Source organism: Leopardus geoffroyi, chromosome C3 (genome assembly GCF_018350155.1).
Source record: "Leopardus geoffroyi isolate Oge1 chromosome C3, O.geoffroyi_Oge1_pat1.0, whole genome shotgun sequence".
NCBI classification, from domain to species: Eukaryota; Metazoa; Chordata; class Mammalia; order Carnivora; family Felidae; genus Leopardus; species Leopardus geoffroyi.
The window spans coordinates 87,836,035-87,858,429 of NC_059338.1; the positions used below are offsets into that span (position 1 = coordinate 87,836,035).

A 22,395-nucleotide genomic window follows, 5' to 3' on the forward strand; every position below is an offset into this window, starting at 1 on the left:
GAGTATATATGTATACCACGTTTTCTTTATCCATTCATCCATCGATGGACATTTGGGCTCTTTCCATACTTTGGCTATTGTGGATAGTGGTGCCATAGACATGGGGGTGCATGTGTCCCTTCGAAACAGCACACCTGTATCCTGTGGATAAATGCCTAGTAGTGCAATTGCTGGGTCGTAGGGTAGTTCTAGTTTTAGTTTTTTGAGGGACCTCCATACTGTTTTCCAGAGTGGCTGCACCAGCTTGCATTCCCAGGTTTTATTCTTGAGTAGTATTCTTTGATATGAATGCGTTTCAGTTTATTTAACCATTTACATGTTGAAGGACATCTGGGTCTTTTCAAGTTTCTGGCTATTATGAATAAAGATGCTATACACATTTGTATACAGGTTTTGGTATAAACCTAAGACTTCATTCATCTGGGATAAATGCCCAGGAATGAGATTGGTGGGTCATATGATCAGTGCACTTTTAGTTTAGCTTTTTAAAGAATATTTCATTTATTTATTTTAATGTTTATTTATTTTTGAGAGGTGGGGGAGGGGCAGAGAGAGAGGGAGACACAGAATCCAAAGCAGGCTCCAGGCTCCGAGCTGTCAGCACGCTTGAGGCAGGGCTTGAACTCAAAGAACCACGAGATCATGACCTGAACTGAAGTCGAATGCTTAACCCACTGAGCCACCCAGGCACCCCAGTGCACTTTTGGTTTTGTAAGAAACTGCCAAATTGGTTTCTCGAGTGGCTATATCATGTTATAATTCGACCAGCAATGTATGAGTGACCCAGCGTTTCTGCATATTCACCCACATTTGGTGTTGCAAACATTTTTTATTTTAGCATTTCTGATAGGCGTATAGTGGTATCTCATTGTGGCTTTAATTTGCATTTCCCTAATGGCTAATGATACTGAACATCTTTTGATGCACTTACTTGCCATCTGTGAATGTCAAATTCATTTCACTTCGGTGAAATGTCTCATTGTGTCTCTTGCCCGTTTCCTAATTGGATTGTATGTTTTTACACTGTTGAGTTTTGAGAAGTCTTGATATACCCTCAATAGCACTCCTTTGTTGGGTATATGGTTTGCAAATATTTTCTCCCACTCTCAAGCTTGTTTTTTAATACTTTGACATGGTCTTTCACAGAGCAAAAATTTTAATTTTGATGAAGTTCTATATTTAAGTTTTTTTTTTTTGTTTTTTTTTGTTTTTTTGTTTTTTTTTTAGTTTTCTAGTATTTGGAAATTTTTCTGTTATCTCACTGTAATTGATTTCTAGTTTTTGTGGTTGGAATCTTCTGCTTCCCCTTCCCTGTGACAGGGTGATGCTGTTTTTAATTGAGGTATAGTTGACACACAATGTTACATTCATTTCAAGGTACAGCACAGTGATTGGATGACTCTATACCTTTTGGTATGCTCACCACGTTGACACAGTTACTTTTTAATGAAAGAGTAGGGTTCATCTCCTTTGGAGCCCTTGTGAAGAGAACTTCCCCACACCCCTCATGATATTGCAGAGCTCCAGGGATTCAGCACAACTGGGGATAAAGCAGCCCGCCCTTCTCTGACCTGCTCCTGGGCTGTGACTTTGGTAAGTGCCAGGATGGGTGACTGCCCCCACAGCAGGCCAGACTTCCTGCCAACAGCTGGATGACTCCCCGGAGGGCTGGGAAGGCACGTCCCATCTGGAGGTCCAAGCATAAGACTCTAAATTCACTGCTGCATCTTCAAACACTTAGAATTGTGTCTGGATCTGGCATATAGACTTTCAATAAATGTTTGTTGAATGAATAAACTCCGTAGTTGTATTAATTGAACTCTAAATTTTATTTTTTTTTCAATGTTTATTTATTTTTTGGGGGACAGAGAGAGACAGAGCATGAACGGGGGAGGGGCAGAGAGAGAGGGAGACACAGAATTGGAAACAGGCTCCAGGCTCTGAGCCATCAGCCCAGAGCCCAACGGAGGGCTCGAACTCACGACCGCGAGATCGTGACCTGGCTGAAGTCGGACGCTTAACCGACTGCGCCACCCAGGCGCCCCTGAACTCTAAATTTTATGAGGCAGGGACCGTTTCTGTCGTATTGGATCTCCAAGACTTGCTACAGTACCGGGCACATAGTATGTGATCAGTAAATATCTAATGAACTGAGCTCCTTCTGGGATACTTCTGAATTCCTTGCTGTGGCCTTGGAGTTAGGAGCAGGGTTCAGAGTCAGGAAGCCCTGCGTGTAACTACTGACGCAGACGTTTTCTCTCTGATGTTCATGTGGTAAGGACAACTTTGACGCTCTGTTTCCTTTGTGCACAATAGGGCTAACAATATCCACCAATTTACTTCAACCCACAGGTTGTTGAGAGGGTTGGATTGAAGGCACATTGCACTTAATAAATGGCAGTTAGAATTATTATTCTTGTTGGTGGTATGTCTAATTTCTGTTTCTTATGCAGATAATCATACCCATACCACTCAGTTGGGTTTTAAGTGGTGATAGGTCAGGAAGAGCTGGACAGGGCCTGAGCTATGTATCCAGGCAGTGGTCCTTTGTCTAGAGCCCATAGGATGGTGACATGGGTGCTTTGGGAGTTACCTGCAGGTTGTAAAAAAGCCCATTGGAAATCCTAATCCATCCCTGATAAGACTGAATTGTGTGTGTGTGTGTGTGTGTGTGTGTGTGTGCGTGCGCGCGCCTGCTCACTCACTCATGTGCATATTGGGGAGGGGGGAGGGTTGGCATTACATGCTGATAAGCAAGGATCAATGGCCACATATGACTTCAAGAAAACACTGAGGTGGTCATTACATAATAAATGCTATCTGGTAGACAAAATATTTTAATCCCTGGGAGTTGTGAGGGGAAGTAACAAAAGGGGCCTAAATGTTACTCCTAAATGACCCATAGTCTTCTCCTCTCCCTGACAGCTTGAAAAGAGAGGTAATGAGGCATAGTGGTTAAGTATGGGAGTTCTTGACCCAGATGTCTGGGAATGGAATCCTGACCCCTCCACTTACTAGTTTTGCTGCCTTGGGCAAGTTCCCCTTGTGTTTCTTTGTCCTCATCTGTGAAATGGAGATAATGGTGGTAGTGACAATGTAATTAATGGTACTCATGAGGATTAAATGAAACGAGTCACGTGAAGAGCTTGCACCCACACTGGGGCATGGTGGGTGCCTAATACGTGGTACCTACCATTACTGGATAATCCCAGTTGTTTTACCTTTTTCACAGGTGTTACCCAGCCAACGTTCTGGCTTCTCTCTCAACACCACTGTGTTCTCCTGCCTCAAGCTGGTTGTGGGCACAGACGTGAACCCAGCACTTGCCCGGGGTCTGCCGTGACAGTGTAAAAGGAGGATGACTTCAGCCCCAGGAATACTTCCTGATGACCACTGGCTTCTATTTATACAGCTCAATGCTGGGCTTGCCCAGAGGATGCCCACATTACATATCTGTGATGCCATCAGCTTGTCGGTCAGCCGGAATCTGGAATCATCCTCTGCTGTTCTCAAGTGCCCTCTAATTACAACATGTCGGAGCTGATAACCAAACCTCAAAAGCTTCTCAAATCTTACAGATAGATGTAGTCACAACCGTGTCCAATGTAGCAAATACGGTAAAGCCCAATACTTGTGAGCCCTTGCTAGTTTCCAAAAATTGTCTACAGACTCTCTCTGCTCTCTCCCTTTTTTCTGTTATCTCTTGCTCAGACTCTACAAGGGCCTCCTAACCAGTCTTGCTCTTTGTATCTTTGGGCATCTCTTATCTATTCTCTAGAGCAGGGGTTGGCAAATTTTTTCCATAGGGGGCCAGATAGCAAATACCTTAGGCTTTGTAGGCCACAAGTCTCTGTTTCAACTCCTGAATTATCCTATTACAGCATAGTAACAGCCTTAGATGATACATAAATGAATGTGAGCGGCTTTGTCTCAATAAAACTTTATTTATGGCTGCCGAAATGTAAATTTCATAAGATTTTCACGCATCAGGAAATATTCTCCTTTTTCTTCTTCTTCTTTTTTTTTTAAGCCAATGTTAAAATGTGAAAAGCATTTTTTGCTTCTGGACAGCACGAAAATAGGAGGCGGGCTGGATTTGGTCCAGGGGCCACTGTTTGCCCAGCGTCCCTCTAGAAGGATTTTTCAGAAATGCTCTGCAACTGCTGTTATGGCTGCTGCTGCTGCGAAGCCATCTGCTGAGTGTGTACAAGGCACCAGGCGCAGAGCTAAGAGCTCCCCTGGGATGCACTTGAACCTCACACACAGTACCAGAGGCACTGTTTGCCTCCTTATTGAGAAGCATGGGGCTGCCCCAGGGCACCCAGCCAGAAAGAGAGAGAGCCAGGACTTGAAGCTGGTTGTCTGAGCCTACACCCTTCCCTGCCATGCCACACTGCCTTGGGTAGGACCGCAGTGGTTTCCCGCTGCACCTGGAACATACCCGTGGCCCTTGCCATGGTTTCTGGAAGCTCAGGATGTTTTCATTCCCCCATGCCTCCAGCCCTTCCCCCAGAGCTCGCTGCTCCCAGCCATTTTGATTGTCTTTTGGTTCCTTGCACTCTCCAAGTTTATTTCTGGCTCAGACCTCTCACCTGCAATGCCCCTCCCTCCTCTGTTGGCTAAGCAGATGCCTGTGGGTCTGAGCTTAAGTGTCCCTGTCTCAGAAAGGCCTTCTGTAACCCCAGTGGGATTCTGTCTCACAGAGCCGCTGCAGTATTTATGACAACAGGCGACTGCACAAGTCTGTATTGATTTCATGGCCTTCCCCCCCACTAGACTGTAACCCCATGACGCAGGAGGGGGGAAGCCAGCCTTGTTAATATACAGTATGAGCTCAGGGCCTGACCCAGAGTAGGTGCTCTACAAATATCTGGAGAGTGAATAATAACCAAATACACTTTGCCTCTTAATCTTTTTGATCATCCCTAGGAAGTAGTTATCACTTCCCCCCGCCCCCCCCAGCCTTATAATTGAGGAAACCTGGATTCAGAAACATCAAGCAGCTTTTCCAAGGTGACAGAAACAATGATCAAATTCAAGGTCTCTGATGTCATGTCCAGTGACTTTATTGATGTGCCGTGAACCTTCCCTTATGGTTATTCATGTTTTTACAGGTAAATTAATTTTGGCAAAGGTGCCTAAATTCAGAAGGTGCATAATGGTACAGAGCAAAAAGTCCTTGTCCCACCTCTGCCTCCGAGCCACCTAGAGCCCTTTCTGAAAGCAACTGATGGCTCCAGTTTGTTACGTACCCATTTAGAGGCCATCTATGCATATGCAGGAAAACATCTGCAGTTACCCTTCTTCCTCCCCATGGTTCACATAGTGGCAACATAACATACATGCTGTTATTACTTTCCTTCCTTAAAATGTGTTGTACATTCTCATCTCCTACGTATTCCTACAAATCACTTCCATATCCCTGCAGATAGAGCTTTACTCTTAAATTTATTCTAGGCAGCAGAGTATTTCATCATATGCACATTCCCCAATTTATTTAACCATTCCCCAATGACAGACATTTGGGCTACTTCCAAATTTGTGCTGTTACAAACAATGAATAACTTTGTAAATATGTCAATTCACACATGTGCAAGTATGTCTGAAGGATGAAATTCTAGAAGCGGAGCTGCTGAGATAAAGGGCATGCTACATTTATTTATTTATTTTTTAAGTCTGTCTTTTCAGAAAGCATGACGCATCATTTCTGAGACCGACACTGACCACGTCAATTGGACCATGGTAATGCCAGGTCAATGTCTAGAGAGAAGCTGGTAGAGGAGAGCTGCTTTCCTGGGGGGATCTGAGAGTCAGGCAAGTGCATTCCCCTCCCAGCCCTGACACTCTCCCTCCATCCTGGCTCTTCAATTAACTCTCGCTCCTGTGGATTCAGTCTTTGAAAGACAGGCAGCATCATATGGAAGAATCAGCCTGGGATCCAAGATCGAACGTATGTCAAATAACGTACCCACTATGCAGTTTATGAGCTGTATGACCTAGGGAAAGTTACTTAGCCCTTTGAGCCTCAGTGTCCTCACCTACAAAATGGGGCTAATAATTCTACCCAACTCACAGGGTAGTTGTGAGGACTGAATAAACTAACCCATGCAGCATAGTAAACACAGTACACGCAAGCTATTTACGATTATTATGATCATTCACTTTGACGTCATAGAACCTCAAATGACAGATGTTGACTAGACATAAAAGGGTTAAAGCAACAGTCTGGGAGTCTGTGGGTCTGGGAGGGGGAAGGAAATGGTGCAAGGCAATTGTGGTCCCAGCAGACAAGGAGTCAGGCTCAGGCCATGCGGTGCCAGGGCCAAGGTGAGAGGGTGACATAACATCTCCAGAGATAACCTTTGTCTGTTTCCTTGCTTGGCTGGAGCCAACTTGGTTAATAGTTAAGGAGTGGCGCCTGAGTTGTGGTGAGTGTAGAAGGCCTCCCTGCATACTCGAGTCTAAACGTTGCCAAATTAAAAACATCCTCTCCAAGTGAAGTGAAGGCCCTTAAGGTTGTCTCTGCTGGAACAGCTGTGCAGAGTGTGATCAGGAGGTGACGCCCTCCCTGCCCGGGAGAACCTCTTGACATCTACCGGGAATTTCATTATTCTTATTCTTTCTTATTCTTATTCTTATTCTTATTCTTATTCTTATTCTTATTCTTATTCTTATTCTTATTCTTATTCTCAAGTTCGTTAACATACCGTGTAGTCTTGGCTTCAGGAGTAGAACCCAATGATTTGTCTCTTACGTACAACACCCAGTGCTTATCCCGAAAAGTTCCCTCCTTAAGGCCCATCACCCATTTATCCCACCGTCCACCCCCCCCCCCCATCAACCTTCTGTTCGTTCTCTGTATTTAAGAGTCTCTTATGGTTTGCCTCTCTCTCTGTTTTTATCTTATTTTTCCTTCCCTTCCCCTATGTTCATCTGTTAAGTTTCTCAAGTTCTACATATGAATGAAATCATAGATCTGTCTTTTTCTGACTTATTTCGCTTAGCATAATACCCTCCAGTTCCATCCATGTTGTTGCAAATGGCAAGATTTCATTCTTTTTCATTGGTGCCTAGTATTCCACATCTTCTTTATCCATTCATCAGTCGATGGACATTTGGGCTCTTTCCATACTTTGGCTATTGCTGATAGTGCTGCTATAAACATTGGGGTGCACGTTCCCCTTCAAATCAGCAGTTTTGCATCCTTTGGATAAATACCTAGGAGCGCAATTGCTGGGTCGTAGGGTAGTCTTATTTTTAATTTTTTGAGGAACCTCCACACCGTTTTCCAGAGGGAATGCACCAGTTTGCATTCTCACCAACAGTGCAAGAGAGTTTTCAGGGAACCCCATTTTTGCTATTTTTATTGCTGCTGTTGCCCCTCCCCACCCGTTACCCACCCCCCGCCCCCCAAGCCCCGTGCCCTCTTCCATAGCAGCCAGGGTGCAGCCAGTGTCAGGTACTGTGCTAAGAAACTGACATGCACTTTTCTCAATAGCACCATGAGGGAAATATTATTCCCATTTCACAGATGAAGAAACTGAGACTCATTGGAGTTAATTGCCTAAGATCATACCATGAGTATGGAGCTGGAATTTGAACCTAGGTCCCTGTGAAACTCCAAATCTATATCTTTACCTGCCGCACTGTAATGTGTATGCCATTACCACTATTAACAGCACCTCTCCATCAGCATCACCTCCATCAACACCACTGTTATTATTACTATAGTTATCATCCTTATCATCAATTTCACATGTGTCATCTTGATAATATTCCTAACATGTGATAAGTATCATGAGTACATTACCTCCATTTAGTAGATGTATTAAATGAGTTACTATATGTGTGTTCAGAGCAGTAACTAACACATTCTAAGTTCCCAAAGAGTCTTATGATTAAACTCCATCACTATTATTACTACTTCTCCTACTATTATTATTATCTCAATACTGCCCCGATCAGACCCCCTGCAGAGTCACTGAGCCTGGGTCAAAGCTCCTTCCCTAGACTCTAAGGCAAAAGGGGTGTGGCCTTTGCAAGGTGACCCATAGGGCCTCTGTCTCCCAGGCTACTGCCGAGGTGCCCAGGGTTTGGGCCCAATGGCACTGCACCCCTGAGACTCATGTTTGGGCTGAGCAACTTTCCTGTCTGCTTCAGAAGCCATTGCACATGGTCCTGCAATGGGACCATGAACCAAACCCTATGAAGGCCAGCTCCCAGCTGCCATCTTGGGCAGGCTTGGTGTTTGTGGCTGGCTCCCTTCTGGGTTGCTGTTCCTGGGGTGCCCCATTCCTCCTTCCTGCAGTGTGTGGCTTCCTCCCACCTGGCACTTCTCCCCTGTCACTAGCTCTTTTCTTCAAGACCCGTCCCTTCTCCTTTATTTCATCTGTGTTATCTTCCACACCCCCTGCTCTTCTTGGAGCTTTATTTTTTAAATTTTATTTTTAACGTTTATTTGTTTTTAAGAGAGAGAGAGAGAGAGAGTCAGCGTGCAAGCAAGGGAGGGGCAGAGAGAGAGGGAGACACAGAATCCGAAGCAGGCTCCAGGCTCTGAGCTGTCAGCACAGAGCCTGATGCGGGGCTTGAACTCAGGGTCCACAAGATCATGCCCTGAGCCGAAGTCGGACGCTTAACCGACTGAGCCCCCCAGGTGCCCCTAGAGTTTTATTTTTTTGCAAATAAAACTCAAGGTTTGTATTTCAGTGATGGTTTTGCCTCACTTGCTGTTCCAAGTCCAGGTCCTACAGAGCTTACCAGGCACCTGACTGGAAAAGCTGACCACTTACTGATTTTGAGTGTTGTGGTCATAACTTTCCCAATATCACACAGCCACAGAGAAGGAGGGGCTGGGGGAGGCCAGAGCAAGGCCCAGATCTAGCTGGGACTTAAATCCCTGCACAAACATGGGATCCGCTTCTGGGGGTGACCCCAGCCTTGGAATTTATGGGTTGCTACCTGGTTGCTCAGACAGGCTATGTGCTTCATCTGCCAAAGCAACTCTTCTGATGTAGAGCCACGTGAAGGTAGCCCCGAGAACTTCCCTCCCTTCCCTCTGGGTTTTCCAAAATGCTGAGCTTGTAGTTCCAACGTAGCCACATTGGAAAGATACACACACAAGAGGCAGACATTCAAAGCAAGGATTCAGGGCAAGGTGTGTGAGATGGGGCGGGCGAGGACTCACCTCCTGGCTGAACGCTTTTGTGCACACACATGTGTGGGCCACACGCAAGTGACCACACATATGGAATATTTGAGTAGGGAAGAACAATAGAGCTGAGCAACCCCGGGCTCTAGTTCTGCTCCTGCTCCTAGAACATCCCACTATCATCCACATGGGAGACGGAATAAGAGCCATTAAAAATGGCTCAGGAGTGAGTTTTCCTGGATTCAAATCCTGTCTGTATGCTGATTATCAGTGGGACCGTAGACAAGTTGTTTGGTGTCTCTAAGCCTCAGTTTCCTCACCTGTAAAATGGGGATATCATTACAATGATCTGTATGGCTGTCGTGAGCTTGCAGTGAGATACATGCATATCAGGCACTATGCCAGGCCTGCAAGTAAATGTGGAGAAATTGTAGCTGCTAGTTTCTAAGTATCTTTTATTAGGCCACTAGTTATTCTTTTTTTAAATGTTTATTTCTTTTTCTTTATTTTTAATGATTATTTTTGAGAGAGAGAGAGAGAGACGGAGTGTGAGAGGGGGTGGGGCAGAGAGAGGGAGACACAGAATCTGAAGCAGACTCCAGGCTCTGAGCTGTCAGCACAGGGCCTGAAGTGGGGCTCGAACTCATGAACCGTGAGATCATAACCTGAGTTGAAGTCGATGCTTAACTGACTGAGCCACTCAGGTGCTCCTAATGTTTATTTATTTCTCAGAGAGAGAGAGAGAGAGAGAGAGAGAGAGAGAGAGGCAGGGAGACAAAGAATCTGAAGCGGGCTCTGCACTGACCCCAGGGAGCCTGATGCGGGGCTCGAACCCACAAACTGAGATCATGATCTGAGCTGAAGTAGGACACTCAACTGCCTGAGCCACCCAGGCGCCTGAGGCCACTAATTATTCTTAGTCCTTCTCTTTGTCTGTAACCATGTCTGAGGAAAAAGGCTGAGAGATCTGGGAGCTGCTTAACCTCATTCTGACCCTCTTCTGGTCTGACACTGAGACTTGATTTGCCCGCTGGAGTCACGTGAACTGGAGACAAAGTCCTCGTTGGCGTTTGCAGAGCCAAGCGGTCAAGATGTCAGCCGTCTGGGCTGCTTTCTCTCCTTTCTCGGCTTCAGAATTTCCAATCCAATGACTTGGCCGGGTATCCACAGATTTCTCTGTGAGAGATCTAGATTCTGCAGGCTTTCCCCAGTGGAGCCCTTGCTGGAGATGTTCTCAGGTCAGAAATATTCTATTCTCCTCCTCTACCCTTCCCTTCTTCCCTTCCCTTCCCTTCCCTTCCCTTCCCTTCCCTTCCCTTCCCTCCTCTCCCCGCCCCTGCCCTCCCCTCCTCTCTTCTCTTTTCTCTTGAGGATGCCATTTACCTGAAGGATGCAGTGAAAGAAACATGGTGTTTGGGTTTCCCAGTTTCTATTATGTATTGAAGGTTACTGAGGACCTCTGGCCACCCCATAAGGTTCTCAGTAGCACCCAATGTACTGCAGTTCAGGGGTGGGGCAACAGAATGAGTGAGTCTGCATGGAACCCATGGGTGCTCTGAGATAAGAGCTTAGCACATGGCTCCTGGCATGGGTGGAGGGTTCTCTTCCTCACCCAGACTTCCAGGGAAAAAAAGCAAAGATAGAATGAATCAAAGGGCTCCTCACCCCCCCCCCCTGCCGCCAACCCCAACTCTGGGGGGATAGGGAGTAGAGGGAGCACAGTGCGGGCTCTGATGCTGTTCTCCAAGGGGTGGCATTTCCACCATAGCAATGGGATCGTGACTGATGGCAGTTGGCTCCACCTAGCTCAGGGAACCCTGTAACTCTCCTTACCCCTGCCTCACTCATCCCAGGAGGGGCAGTGTAGCGTAGTGGCGATGACACCGGTTTGGAGTTGAAGTGACCTGGTCTGGAATCCTGCCCTGCCCTTTATTATTCATGTGATATTGGGTAAGATACTTAACCTCTTGGGGTCTCAGCTTTCTCACATACAAAGTGGGGAATCGTAACATCCACTTGGTAAGTTTGTGGGAAGATTGAAATGTCATGTGAATGGTGTGGACATATGACATTGAATAAATGGAAATGGTTAAAAAATTAAAAAAAAAAACATTTCATGGGATTCCTTTAACTGTGGCACTAAAAAGCAAAACTGAGCAGTTGAGAACAACAAAAGTCAAGATATGGAGTAAACTAAAAACAGTTTACCAGACTATATACAGCTATCCTATCATGCGGGTCTGGGCTTAACTATTAATTCTCTGCTTTCCTGAACATTGGTGCAGCTCATGGCCAGGGAATATTGTTGTCCTGGTCCTTCCTGATCTCCTCTGCTGTCTGTGAGCTGGTTCTGGGCCATCCACTGATCCATTTCCACAGGGTATATCTATCTCTGCTGATTCATGCTGGAACACTTACTTTCTTGTAACAGAGCTAATGGAAGAGTTACAGAGAATTCTTGGTCTCCCTGTCTTGTAATTCCCAACTTAAAAGAACCAAGTCTCCTCTGGCACCATGCCTATAATGGCTGCAATTTATGTTCCTATTAGCAACTGTACAGATCCAAGCAAATGCTGGCTGCACCAATCTGAGTTCTGCAAAGTGCCTGCTCTATCACAGTGGATGCTGCTAGAGCATTAAAAACCAACCAACCAACCAACCAACCAAACAAACAAAAACAAAACCCTTTACTTCTAAAATGATTATGGACTCACAGGAAGTTGCAAAGATAATACAGAGAGGACCTCGGTCCCCTTTACCCGGTTTTCTCCCAAGATTACATCTTACATAACTATAGTGACCAGGAGCGCGACATTGATACAATGTGTGTGTATCATTCTATCTCCTTTATCGCATGTGTAGATTTGTGTAACCACCACCACCATCAAGATATAAATGCTCCCATCACCACACTGACCTTCCTCTTGCTTCCCCTTCATAGTCACGCCCATGCCCTGTCCCCACCCTCCCTCACCCTTGCCACCACTCATCCGTCTTCCAAACTGGCACACTCTGGGGAGTGAAGGGGGATGCCCTCAATTATTACGCTAAGACAGCAGGTGTAAACTGTGATGTTTGCTCCCCTAATGAAATGCTTTATTTCTGGGTGAAGGCAGTGATGGTGACGGTTGGTGGTGGTGGAGGTTCGTGTGTGTGGTTGGGAGCGTGACAGGGAGTGAAGCTCTTGTGAGGCTCTTTAGCTGTCCCAGGGCAAATAAGCTTCCCAGAACTTCCTGAGAGACCCTCCCCTTTGGCCTGTGAGTGTCCTGCTCTGCGAGGTCTGCCCCCACACGAGCTCACGCTGTACCCATTCCCGCTTGCAGTAGGGCACAGCCCCCTGGAGGACAGGTTTAAGCACAATTTTGCATGGGGGCGCCTGGGTGGCTGCGGTTAAGCATCCGACTTCAGCTCAGATCATGATCTCACGATTCATGGGTTCGGGCTCTGCGCTGACAGCTCAGAGGCTGGAGGAGCCTGCTTCAGATTCTGTGTCTCCCTCTCTCTCTGCCCCTCCTCTGCTCACACACTCTCTCTCTTTTTCAAAACTAAATGAACCTAAAAGAAAAAAGAAGAACAATTTTACATCTACCCAAACCACAGAGCTGCCCTCTGCTCCCACCACGGCAGGAAACTGTAACCATCCAAGTCACTCCTGACTGTTCCGTGCCGTATCCTGCCCTTGACAGTTTTCCAGAGTCCTGGCCCAGTCTCCCTGCTCACCCTGCACTCACCCTCACGCCTGCTGGATCATCTCACCCCAACCCTGGGGCTTCAATAATTACTCAAGGTGATGGCATCATGTTGGTTAATTTTACAGATTATGAGTTCTGCAAAGTGCCTGCTCTATCACAGTGGATGCTGCTAGAGCATTAAAAACCAACCAACCAACCAAACAAACAAACAAAAACAAAACCCTTTACTTCTAAAATGATTATGGACTCACAGGAAGTTGCAAAGATAATACAGAGAGGACCTTGGTCCCCTTTACCCGGTTTTCCCCCAAGATTACATCTTACATAATTCTACCTGCTGGCCTGGCCCCCTGAGGCAGGGCTTAGTGTCACCACACTTACAGTGGTATTTCTTCCACACCCCCCCATTTTGGAATCTAGTTCAAAATTGTTTTTCTTTGCATTTTTCCCCCTTAGCTGCTCTCCCTTGCCTTACCTCAAGCTAAGCAGGCCTCTAACCTATAGTTTATATACATGAGGTCGGTGCACCATATTCACGTTTAATAAACCTACAGAATTGTTTTTACTTTTTAGCATGATCAGAATATATTTACCCTTTGATTTGCTTTTTGCATTTTAAATGGAAGCGATACATCAGCAGGTACTCCCTGTTTTTTTTCCCCCCGTCCCCTTCAGAAATGTGACTTCATGCTGCTCGTCCTGTCCCAGCCTGTGCTTCTCAGCTTCCCTTGTGCCGGCTTATTGTTATTGTTTTATGGTCTGGTATTTTGATGTTGTTTTCCAAAATGGATGCCTAAGATAGCAGGTGACATGACAACTATACCAGCGTGGGTGCTACTGTCCTGGATCCTTCTGTCTTTGATATCCAGCTCAGATGCCACCTTCTTCATAAAACCTTTTCTAATTTCCCGTTCAGAAATTCTTTTTAGTTCTTCCAGTATTCTTAAGCACTTTTTTTTTAGTCTTGATTCACTGTGCCTTGTGTTATAGGACATTTAATGCCCCTCCATTAGTCTGTCACCTCTTTGAGTATGGAGACCGTGCTTTATTCATCTTGGACCCACCTCAAGTGACAGAATGAAGGCTTGCATGTGAGAGATGCTTAGGAAGGGCTTGAAGAGTTTGTCGTCTTGGGAAAGTCACTTTCCCTCTCTGGTCGTCCTCCATTTCCTTATCGGTAAAGTGACCTTTAAGATTCCTTCCACCTCAAGAACACTTCAAGGAAAACAGTTGTCTCCCCTGTCAGCTCTGCCACTGCTGGAACTGTCATCTAGAGCCAGTCAGTGTCCTCTCTAGCCTAACCCCAGAGAGCTGGGAGCAGCCTTCCGTAGAATAGACGGTCTCTTAGATTTTAACACCACATGCATGTGTTATTCTATCAAAAATAAAGTAAAATACCCCCACCCCAGACAAACCAAACAAATAGGCAAAAACAACCCATGCTGGTGAGGGTGTGGAGAAACGGGAACCCTCTTGCACTGCTGGTGGGAATGCAAACTGGTGCCGCCACTCTGGAAAACAGTGTGGAGGTTCCTCAAAAATTATAAATAGAGCTGCCCTAGGACCCAGAAATTGCACTAGTAGGTATTTATCCAAAGGGTACAAAAATACAGATTTAAAGGGGCACACGCACCCCAAAGTTTATAGCAGCACTGTTAACAATAGCCAGATTATATGGAAGGAGCCCAAATGCCCATTGACGGATGAGTGGATAAAGAAGATGTGGCCTCCATATACAATGGAATATCACACAGCGATCAAAAAGAATGAAATCTTGCCATTTGCAGCAACGTGGATGGAACTAGAGTGTATTATGCTGAGTGAAATTGCATCAGAGAAAGATAAATACTATATGATTTCACTCATATGTGGAATTTAAGAAACAAAACAGATGAACATAGGGGAAGGGAAGGAAAAATAAGGTAACAGAGAGGGAGGCAAACCATAAGAGACTCTTAAATATAGAAAAAAAACAGGGTTTCTGGAGGGGTATTGGGGGGGGATGGGCTAAGTGGGTGATGGGCATTAAGGAGGGCACTTCTTGGGATGAGCACTGGGTGTTATATGTAAGTGATGAATCACTAAATTCTACTCCTGAAATCATTATTACACTATATGTTAACTAACTTGAATTTAAATAAAATTTTTAAAATTAAAAAAAAAAGACTAGGAAAAAATACACCCACACAAACATTCAGACACACACACACAGGTGCACACATACACTGTGGGTGCACACACACACACACACACACACACACCTTGTTAGTTAAAAAGGAAAGATTTGGGGGGTGCCTGGGTGGCTCAGTTGGTTAAGCGTCCGACTTCAGCTCAGGTCACGATCTCGCGGTCCGTGAGTTCGAGCCCCACGTCGGGCTCTGGGCTGATGGCCCAGAGCCTGGAGCCTGCTTCCGATTCTGTGTCTCCCTCTCTCTCTGCCCCTACCCCGTTCATGCGCTGTCTCTCTCTCTGTCTCAAAAATAAATAAATGTTAAAATAATTAAAAAAAAAAAAGGAAAGATTTGGGGTGGGGGGCCTTGGTGGTTCAGTCAGTTGAGTGACTGACTTTGGTTCAGGTCATGATCACCAGTTTCTGGGTTCTGGCCCCGCGTCAGGCTCTGTGCTGACAGCTCAGAGCCTGGAGCCTGCTTCGGATTCTGTGTCTCACTCCTTCTCTCTACCCTGTCCCTCTTGCACTCTGTCTCTCTGTCTCTCTCAAAAATAAACGTTAAATTTTTTTTTAGAAAAGGAATGATTTGATTTATATGCTCTGCCTGCTTTGGATTCTCACCTAGTGAAATTCCAGTTGTAATTCCGTGTTGTCCCTTCCTCACTCACCTTATTATTCCCCCGGGTTATTATTTACAGTTTAAACATACCTGTACTGTTCAGGTGCAAGATATTTCCAATCTGGTTTGTATGGAAAAACCTTAGCAAGATCATGGCATTTGCATATTATTTCTTCAAAGTTAGAAGGACAGAAAAGAAATGCCATCCCTCCAACAACATCCCACAGTCTTTCTGAAATAAACTTTACTTCTTAATTCTCCTGAATGGACAACACGATCTGTTTCATATGAATGTAAAAGTGTGGATGCTAATTAAGGAAAAAGAAAAGCACAAATAACTAGTAAGAACTTAGTTTGTATAGGGCTTTACAGTTAAAGAAGTACGCTTTTCCAGGTTTTATTTTATTTAGTGACTAAAACAACCCATTAGGGGAAGTATTATACAGTAGTCTTCTCATATCCACAGAGGTTGAGTTCCAAGTCGAAGTCAACTGAACCACCCAGGCGCCCCAACAGGCTTTTTTTTTTAAAAGGAAAATTGCATGGGCGCCTGGGTGGCTCAGTCAGTTAAGCGTCCACTTTGGCTCACGTCATGATCACACAGTTTGTGGGTTTGAGCCCCGTGTTGGGCTCTGTGCTGACAGCTCAGAGCCTGGAGCCTGCTTTGCATTCTGTGTCTCCCTGTCTCTCTGCCCCTCCCCTGCTTGTGCTCTGTCTCTCTCTTCTTCTCAAATAAATAAATAAACATTAAAAAAATAAAATTAAAAAAAAAAAACTGTCAAGGAGGGTTTTAAGAGGGCTCATTGAGTGCCAGGTGCTGGGTGTAAGGAAGTGAATAACACAGACCTGCCCTTGCCCTCATGGAAATTACAGTCTAGTGGACAAGTGGGCATTGAACAAACATAAACAGATCTGGGATTACAGACTGGCGGCAGAGAGAAGGAATCCAGTGCTGCCCATGCAAGAGAATAATAGGGGGCTGAATTCACAGTGGGAAGTCTGAGATCAGAGCACATATCAGGAAATCTATTTAGTGAGGTTGACCTGCATTAAAAAAAATGAAGTGAAATGAAAAATCTTACAGCATGATGGATGTAGTAAATAAAGGTAAACTGTATGTGTGTGTATATGTGTGTGTGTGTGTGTGTGTGTGTGTGTGTGTTTTGTTTTGGGTTTTTTCTTGGAAATTTTTGTTCTGATGACACCCGCACACATACATGCGTGTGGACTGCAGTGTTCGGTATGGATCCAGAGTAATTTAGAGGCAACTCTGCAATCCAGGATCATGGACTGTCCTCTGGCTGCAGCTTCCCGGTCTAGAACATTCAGCCTCTTTGTAGACATGCCAGGAGAAGAGGGTTCTGGAGGGGCTCCAAGGGGCAATTAAATGCTTGGGCATGGGAATGACGCACAGCATCTGCGCTCACACTATTGGTCAGAACAGGTCACGTGGCTCCGCTCCAGTACGAGGGAACGGAGAATCAGAATCTGCTGTGCTCTACTCCTGTGGACCACACACTTGGTTCTACTTCACCTCCTAGGTCCCGCAGCAGGTGCCGTGTGGGCCCCCTACTGCAGAAAATACTTCAGGAAACCAGCCTTTTCAGCTCCTCTCAAAGCATCTCTCTGCTTATGGATTAGACAAGACTCCAAGGGTTAGATCTCGTCTTTTCTGTTCCTCTTCCCTGTCACGTGTGTGATGTGAAAACAAAAGCCCCAACTTCTATTGTAGTCATGAAACCCCTCAGCCATTGGAAAAGAGTAAAAGCATATTATTGTTGAACACATGGAGAGCCCAGCTGGGGCTCGATGACCTGATTTGACTTGATAACATGACTTACGAGTTCTGCCGAGTAGCTCAGAGGTAGAGACAGTGGGATAACAAATCTCTAAAGCTGGTGATAAGCAGAGTAGGATTGTGGACAAGACATATATTTTAAGGCTGCTGGGAGAACATTATTAATGACTGAACTTGGGGCTTTGGATAATAGGAAGCAGAGGGACTGGGACAAATTTGAGGGACTGTAGTCCACAGAACCTGACGCTTAAATAGGCAGGAGATCATCGGCCTTTCCCATGACCTTGTAAGATGGGTAATATTATTATCCCCAATTAACAGATGAGGAAATTGAGGCTTACAGTGCTTTTATGATTTGCTCTAGCTCATGAAAAGGTAGCATGTAAGAAGTAGCAGGCCTAGGACCTAAGTTTGTTGAACACTAAGAACAACGTCCTCTTCATAGAGACACAACAATGCAGTTATGAAAAGACACATATGTGGGGCGCCTGGGTGGCTCAGCTGGTTGAGCATCAGCCTCTTGGTTTTGGCTCAGGTCATGATTTCATGGTTTGTGAGTTTGAGCTCCATGTCGGCCTTGGGATTCTCTCTCCCCTTCTCTCTCAAAATAAAGAAGTAAACTTAAAAAAAGAAAAGAACAGAAAATACCCACATATGCCAAAGAGGCCATGAATGCATCTAGGTAGGCATTGTGGCTCTCCTCCTTCCCAGCTCAGCCTAAGGGAGCCCAGAGAGCTCTCTGTCCACAGGCTGTGGAGAATGGCATCCAGAGGTATAATAACGTCTTCTTGTCTGTGGTCCTTTGTGCTAGCATGACAGGTAAAGGTCACGGCTGCAGTGAGGGATTTCCCATCTGTTGATACTCAAGTTCTTCAGCCAACCCCTCCAAAATTGAAATGCAGATTTAATAGCCGACTCTCTGCGAGAAAGCAATTTAACTCCCTGACAATTACGCAGGTCTACCTCTCACTCTCAGGATGCTAGCTTCGCTCACGATGTCCTCGATTTGGCATATTGAAAACCCTTACATATGTCTTGGGCATTTAAATTCCCAGAGATGTGATCATTATTTTGGAAATGTCAAGAATTCAGAGTCCTGCAAAAGTACCACCTTTCCACCAGGGCTGGCAGGTAAAATACAGGATGCCCAGTTAAATTTGAATTTTAGACAGACCATGAAGCATAGTTTAGTTAAGTAGGTCCCAAATATCACATAGGACGTACTCATTTTTTTGTTAAATATTCAAATTTTGTTGGGCACCTTACATTTTTATTTGCTAAATCTGACAACCCTGCTTTCCACACTGAATTAAAATTTTTAATTGTTCACAGATTTCAGCTGAATCTTTAGTTCTAAAACAAAAGGAATCTTTAGCATATGAAAGGAACTTGAATTTGGGGACTATAGTCTGGCTTGCAGTGACTGTCTTTTTTTTTTTTTAAGGTAAATTTTATATTCAGTGTGGGGCTCAAACTCAGGACCCTAAGATCAAGAGTCAAATGCTCTACCAATGGAGCTAGCCAGGCCATCAACACGGACTGTCTATTGTGAGAGTTACTCAAAGCAGCCATGTTTACCCCATGGGATCTGGACTCGCAGCAAGAGTTGATTGGCTGAAGTTTGATCATGTGAGACAAGCTGGACCAGTCAGATCCGTTTCTGAGAGTTGGGGTTCAGAGAGATCCTGTCAGCTTTGTGATGAGGTGATAGCCTGTGAGATGCCCAACTATCTATCTCTTCCATAAATTTTCCACTTTTCACTGAGCTACACTGACTTGATTTTTGTTACTTGGAACCAAAGAGGGCTTACCTGAGAAAGAGTGGTAACCCTGGCCTGAGTTTAGTAGCAGCATGACGGAATTGTCTCCTGGAATTTCTATGTCAATCTCTTTCCCACGTCTTAGTCCATTGGGGCTGCTGTGACAAAATATCACAGACCAGGTAGCTTATAAACAATAGAAATTTCTATCTCACACTCCTGGAGGCTGGAAGTCCAAGATCAGGGTGCCAGCATGGTTAAATAAGGGTCCTCCTTCAGGTTGCACGCTTCTGTTGTATCCTTGCATGGTAGAAGGAGCTAAGGATCTTTCTGGAGCCCTTTTGATAAAGCACTAATCCCACCTATGAGGGCTGTGCCCTCAGGATTTAGGCACTGTCACCATTGCAACATATGAATTTGGAGGAAACACATTCAGACCAGATCGTAGCACCCCCCTACCCGAATCTTACTCTTTCAGACCAGATTAAGTTCCAGCTTCCTCATGAAGCCCTTGTTAATGGTCCAGCACGTTGTGCATTTTAAAAAGCGACTCTGATTTCCTGGTTAGCAGGGCTTCCTCAACTGAAATGTGGGTACATGGAACTCCATGAGAAGACGAGGACTTCAGTGGAAGCTGTGAAGATATTTCTTTTCACTGTTCCCTCATTTTTCTTCTTAAAGCTCCAGAGACATCCTATCATTCCCTGAGACCCTCCCGGGCTGCACCTTCTATGAGGTAGAATGCGGTGTATTAACCTTCTGGTTTGACTTGCACATTTACCATATACCGAAGTGTGACCTTGGACCGCTCACGTGGGATGCATTGTTCTTGCGTCTCTCCTTTGAGTCTGCATTGCTCTTAAGTAGACAAACAACTTCCTAACTAATGCTTTATCTTCAGCTTTTTCCCACGATAACTCCATACAGTATGACAGATTAAGTCTCTCACAACACTACTAGACAAGGGAATGTTAGCCTTACTTTAGAAAAAACTTATGCAAACTAATAAGAAAATCACTCTGACCCCAAAAGTCTATGACTTACCACATCTGGAAGTGACACCACTCTTTTTTTTTTTGCACATACCGTTCCCTCTGCCCAGAATCTCCTTCCTTTGCTCTTCTCATTCTTCAAGGCACAGCTTAAATGTTGCTCTTCTGTGGAGACTTCAGTCTCCTTCTGATCCCCTCTATCACAATGGGACGTGCTGTCCCTTCTCTATGCTCACCGGCACGTTGTACATTCTTGCCTTATATTATTTATCACGTCAGATTGTACTTATTATTACACATATTTGCTTATATATCTGCCTCCTCCCACAGGCTGAGAGCCCTTCGGGGGCAACAGTGGGTACTTCCGTGTATATTCAGGACCTGGCACAATCCCTGGAACGTATCAGGTGTTTATACTGCAGCTCGTAGGATGAGAGTAAATCCTCCCACTCATCCCTGCTGTCCCATAGGTTCTTGGCCAAATCATTATAAGGAACAGTAGTCAAATGGGGAACAAAGTACGAGCTTGCTTGATGATCTGCAGGCACCATAAAGTCCCCCAAAGAAGGCCTCTTTTGATACAAGCTGGAGGAGGTCTGCCTCAGGGCAGAAGAAAAAGCTGGGGCTTTCTTCTCCCTGTTCCCTGCTATCTACAACGGCTGGGTCTGTGGAGCCAGCTCTAGGCCCATTTACCCGGCCAGCTTGCACCCTAGCTCAGGAGTGGGCACGGAGCCAGGCACTGGGGCTGAGCTGGGTCCAGCAGGCTCTTCCCTGCGACACAGGAATTGTGAAGAGGGCTATGTTCATGGATGCGGGATGTGAAGGGCGTAGTAGGTCCATCTTCTAGTAACTCATGGTCCAATGATCACGCCAGGCTCTGATCGATGACAGGAGCTTGTCCCTCTCTTTGGGGAAAGCTATTAAGGGACGGAGGAGGCTGAGGCACTAGAAGTGATAAAAGGGATGAAAATTCCTCTAATCCTATTGTGAGAGAGAAAAACCAGAGAAAGGCAGAAGGCTTTCCTCCTCTAAAAATCAGAAAATATATTTTGAGTTATTGTAAAGATTCTCCCTACAGTCTCCTCCTTTCCTTACTTAGATCCTGAATCCCACCTCAAAGGATAGTCAGAGAACACAAAATGATATCAAAAACAACTGAAGATCAGACATTAGAAAACCCAGGGTAAATACTGCATTTTCCCCCTCTGTTAAAATCTACTGGTAGCTTCATAGAATCAACATATTTTAATCAGTCCTCAAACAGCATAAACCAGCAGGTAGCCCCAGTTCAATGATTACAATTTGGAGGTGGAGAAATTTACAGGGAAAAGCATTTAATTTCCTTTTCTGGTCATGGGCTGTATCTTCTCGTTGGAGAAGCCTGTGTGTTTTCAGGGATGCACATGTCTCAGATGGACTACTTAGGGACTGGAGGCAAGCCTGTCCCCCAAGGCGCCTGATCGCAGGACATTTCATATTAGAGAAAAATGCAAGCCTCCGTGGACAGGCAGCAAACTGAGTGGTGTTCTACCTTCTTGCAGACCTTCTGTGTTGGCAGCCTGGTGCGTCAGAGCAGCCCCACAGCACATGCATGCGGTAGAACATTTTAAAAATACAGATAAGGCGGGGCGCCTGGGTGGCTCGGTCGGTTAAGCATCTGACTTCAGGTCAGGTCATGATCTCACGGTCCGTGAATTCAAGCCCCTCGTGGTTGGTGAGTTCGAGCCCCACGTCAGGCTCTGTGCTGACAGCTCAGAGCCTGGAGCCTGCTTCCGATTCTGTGTCTCCCCCTCTCTCTGCCTGCCCCTGGCCACCTCACCCCCTCACACTCTGTGTCTCTCTCTCTCAAAAATAAATAAACATTACAAAAATTAAATAAAAAATACAGATAAGGGGAAAAAAAGGAAATTAAAATACAATTCAACCACTCAGCTATTATCACTGTCATCCTTTTTAGTCATTATCTTTCCAGGTCTGTGTGTGGATGTGTGTGCCTGTGTGTGCGCATATGTGCCCGTGTGCATGCGTGTGTGTGCACGTGTGTGTGCTTATCCCATTACAGCTCTTATTAAGTCATATCATACATATTAGTTTATGTGTGTATGTATCTGCTTTTAAAAACGATTGAACAATATCACGGTCAGTATTCTGTCACATTAAATATTTTCATATAAAATGACTTTCAGTGGCTGCTGGGGATTTCAGTGTGGGGACAA

General features: G+C 45.2%; 1 long non-coding RNA gene across 1 annotated transcript; it reads left to right on the top strand.

Annotated features, from left to right (window-relative positions):
• Nucleotides 1-1,316: 1,316 nt before the first annotated feature.
• On the top strand, nucleotides 1,317-6,138 carry LOC123585521. Its single transcript, XR_006706257.1, has 2 exons — nucleotides 1,317-1,593; nucleotides 3,233-6,138. It is a non-coding gene; the product is annotated as an uncharacterized LOC123585521 (long non-coding RNA).
• The last annotated feature ends 16,257 nt before the right edge of the window (nucleotides 6,139-22,395 follow it).